Genomic DNA, 4,699 nt, shown 5'->3' on the forward strand with positions numbered 1-4,699 from the left:
CTAAGGGAGAGCTCAGCCACCTTGCTGAGAAAACTCATTTTGCCCGCGATCTCATTCTTTCGGTCCCTACCTAAAGCTCGTGACCACAGGTGAGGGTTGGAACGTAGATCGAGAGCTTCAACTTCCGGCTCAGCTCTCCCTTCACCACGACAGACCGGTACAACACCCGCACCGCTGCAGACGCAGCACCAATCCACTGTTCGATCTCAGCTCCATCTCATAATAACATTTTCTGCTATGTTGTAAGACAAGAGCATATTGGCAAATTCTAGAAACCACGGTATTTAAAGAAAACCTGCAACCTTTTTCGCTGTGAGACAACAGTGCTACCAACTGCACCCCCATGCAGCCCGTGCACGGTTTCCAGAAGAACAAACCCACACTTCAGAACTCATTATTAGGATATAATTCAACGTGCATCTCTCTCCTCGTGTGTCAGAATCTGGTTCCATATGAGACCAATGGAAAATAACCAGTGTCCTGACTTTGTGACAGATCCTAATCTGGCCTACCGTCCTGGTGACAAACGGCCTTGTTGACAATGCTAGGAGCTGAGAGTGAGTGGGCCCGGTGAGGTTAGAGCGCCAGGCAGCGTTCGTGTTGTTTGATGTATTGGGAGGCATCAGGGGAATGGATGCTGCCGTGAAGCTGAGCAGCATAAAGCTGACACTGTGATCGACGGCAGCCAATGACGGCAGGTGAGGTTGTTGCTAAACCCTCAGGGAGATGACACGGTTTTGCATTTGTCACCAACAACGACTCGGGCTGTTTTGGTTTGGAGGTGGATCCATTTGGAAAATGTAACTCTGTGGATATTCTCTAGGTTGCATCATATATTCTAATACATGCATTTGCTAAGTGCTTAAAACCTTGTGATGAACTAATATTTTGTCAGATTACCAAATAAAACCAAATCAAATCAACCATCAAGTTTAAATTAAAGTCACCAGCTGCAGTTTTGGTAAGATCCAGCTTAAAATTTTCCTTTTAACATTTATTTTTCTATTTGTTTGTTTGTTTGTTTGTTTGTTTGTATTAGTTTCTTCCCTAGTGGTTAGTAGGACTTAATTCCAGAAACATAAAATTATTTGTTCAAAACTCACACAGGTGGGGACCTCAACTATCGCCTGGATTAAAGACTACCTGACAAACAGACCACAGTTTGTGAATTTGTACATTAATGATATTTTTGAAACATCCACATCACTAAAATTTATTTTATTTGCAGATGATACACATATATTTTATAGCAGTGACAATTATCCAAATCTTATTCAACAAATAAATAAATATTTGATTGTTGTTAAAAGATGGATGGACAGCAATAAGTTGACATTAAATTTAAACAAGACTAAATCAATAAAATTTGGTAATCAAGAAACAAAGTTTGAGTTGTCAATAAAAATAGATGGTTTTCAAATTGAAACGGTACAAGAAAGCATATTTTTGGGAATCACAATAGACATTAAACTGTCATGGAAACCTCACTTCAGACACACAAAACAAAAAATCTCAAAGTCTATCGATAATAAATAAAGCCAAGTCATTTCTTGATTGCAACACACTTCGTGTACTGTATTGCTCCTTAGTTCTCTCTTATTTTACTTATGGTGCTGAGGTATGGGGGATAATTATCTATGCTCCTTACAGCCTCTTTATATATTGCAGAAAAGAGCGGTCCGTCTCATAAATAAGGTTGGATTCTTGGAACACACAAATCAACTTTTTTTACAATCAAAATTATTAAAATTACAGGATATAATTAAATATCAAACAGTTCAAATTCTTTTCAAAGCATTTAATAAACTTCTACCAAATAATTTACAAAAGCTATTTATAATTAAAGAGCTGTCACATGGCCTAAGGAGAGATAAAATATTTAAATTACCACTGGTGCGAACAACACGTGAAAGCTTCTGTGTGTGTGTGTGTGTGTGTGTGTGTGTGTGTGTGTGTGTGTGTGTGTGTGTGTGTGTGTGTGTGTGTGTGTGTGTGTGTGTGTGTGTGTGTGTGTGTGTGTGTGTGTGTGTGTGTGTGTGTGTGAGATAAAAATATGGAATAACTTAAAGACTGATCACAAACAATGTCAAAATATTCAGATTTTTAAAACACACTACAGAAGAACAGTTCGGTTAAAATACATTACACAGGAGAATGGGTGATGGTGTGAGTAAAGGTGGATGGGAATATATAATTAATGATATTGACAAGAATTGTTAAATTGTCTAGAATACCATTATTATTATTATTGTTATGATAATTATTTTTCTTTGGTCATAAGGTTGTTGAATTTGAGTTTTTTCTACATATTGAATGTTAAACTATTAGTGAAAAATAGGGGTGGGCTTCAATAAGCTCGGCTTCCGCCCACTCCCTGTCGAACATGCCTACAACAATGTCAGCTTGATTTATTATTGATTTGTATCCTGTTCATTGTGATGTTATTGGCATGTTGGAAATAAATAAATGATGATGATTTTCATTAACTTCCAGAATGAGTCACTTCAGCACTCTGTCACTAATGGGCCATTCCCATCTGTACCGGGTCGGCCCGGGCCGGGTAGCGTAGGTTGTTTACATATCTGGGTGGCCTGGTATTTTTCCGGGCCAACCAAGGCTCATTCTCAGCCCTCTTCTCGAGGGGGTCTGCTTCAGGCCGACCAGGGCCAACACACCCACTGCTGACAGCAAATTCACACCTTCCATTAGAGCAAGCCTCTGATTGGTGGGTAGAATCAGCCCACATGGGCTTAAGGCAAGGATGCGTGGAATCAACCGGGCCAGGCTGGGGCCGACTGGGGCTACCCGGCCCGGGCCGACCCGGTACAGATGGGAATGGCCCATATGAAAACCAGTTGGGGCTGGCCACGCCTACCCATCCCCTGCTCAGGCTGCTATAAGCGGAGAAGCTCTGATGTCTGGGAGTGGCATGCTCCTTCGGCAGCTGCTCTCTCCTTCAGACGAGAGATGGTTCTATGGTGAGTTCCCCGTTTGTGATGTCACAAATGGAGACTTTTTGAAACGGCTTGTTTTAGCCACATATTTCCTAACACCAAAAGCGGGTGGAAAATAATTAAAAGGATTAGAGATGCTGCTGAGGGAGGAGGAGCTTTGGTTTCGCGTCTGTGCAGCAGAGAGTGGTGGTGATCAGCAGCTTCAGGCGCAACCTGACAGAGCTGGATGAAGTATCGCGTCTGAAGCTCCAGAGGGGGTCAGGCCTCAGCAAAGAGATTACATTCTTCCATCTTCACCCCCCCCCCCCCCCCAGGTTCCAGCTCCCATGACATTGGCCCTCCGCAGGCGGTGGAGAGTCATGAAAACGGAGAACGTGCGAAAAAAGCAGCTGATTCCTGCACTCAAATGTTTAAGGATCGCTGTTCCGCGGCATCTTTATTCCACTCCACTTCCTTAAAGGCACTTCCTCCCAAGGATATCGTTCTACATCTCCCTTAATTATTTCTTCCTTGCCTTGATATTGATCTATCATGATCTTTATGATCCCCCCCCCCCCCTACACTCATTCTGTCATCTTCCGTTTCCTATTGCTTGTGAGAGTAATAAAACCAGAGAGTTTAGTGCTGCAGATTCCTGCAGCGTCAGAGGAGACCAGAGCTCGGAGGATGGATGAATTCATAAAGTTTAAAAGTGACTGAATCTTTTCTCTGTGACAGTCGCTCCTGGTGAGATGCAGTGCAGGAATATTACCTTGTAAGACATGAATAATTGATAGGAACCTTTATAAAAACCCAAGAAATAGACAAATTGGAGCAAAATCTTTGTCCTGACGACACGGCTTGACATCCCGAGGGGAGCTCGCTCTGCTCCAGATCTAATTTCCAAAAATGTTTGAAGCTTTGTGATCCAGGTGAGGTAAAACAGTGAGATGACCTGCAACGTTTTCTCGGACTTACGACACTGCAGGGCCCTCTAGCAGCTGGGATGCTGTGCACTCATCTGAAATACTTCATGAGGGCTTTTTTCTTCAGGATAAAATGAATTATGATTTTGATAACGGTCCGAGCGGCTCGAGCTGCCTCGTCCTCCAAGGCCGGAGTTAAGCGGCGCAGAAGGCCGGCAGATCCATCACCACCTAACAACGGCAGCCATTATTCCCCTTTTTAATAGCAAAAGCTGGTCTTCAATAATAACCCTGAACAACTTTTCTCTTTTATAGCCATTCTTCTCTAAATACATGCAAGTTTTACATGCATATGGTGCAAAAGTGCATTTATTTTAGTAATTAAGGTCAGACTGAGAGACCATCTAAAGGCTCAGGAACCCTTTGCAGGTGTTTAGGATTGATTAACTGATTAGTGTGATACTATCTGGTTTTGCAAGGAATAATTCAGTCTCGTAGATTAGATGCAATTTTTTAATTAAATTAGTGACATTAAGAGCTTTTACACAACATTCTAGACATAAGTTTCACTTATACATCTTTCTATCTTGTTTTAGTCACATTCAAGCAAACTTAGTTTTTTTCTCAGAATATAAATACCAAATTTGCAAACATACCTAAAAGTTCAACACTTGAAAGGTTGATTTATGAGCCAAAACAACCACTAGGTGTCACACTTTAGCAGCAGTAGCTCAACTGGAGGAGTGACCTGACACGAGCCTCTTCAGCAGGGCTCTCCCATTCTCAGGTTGCTGCAAAAGTGTTTTTGTTCACAGGCTAAGGCGCTGTTAGCTTGACGCC

This window comes from Nothobranchius furzeri, chromosome 10 (assembly GCF_043380555.1).
Source record: "Nothobranchius furzeri strain GRZ-AD chromosome 10, NfurGRZ-RIMD1, whole genome shotgun sequence".
Classification (NCBI taxonomy): domain Eukaryota; kingdom Metazoa; phylum Chordata; class Actinopteri; order Cyprinodontiformes; family Nothobranchiidae; genus Nothobranchius; species Nothobranchius furzeri.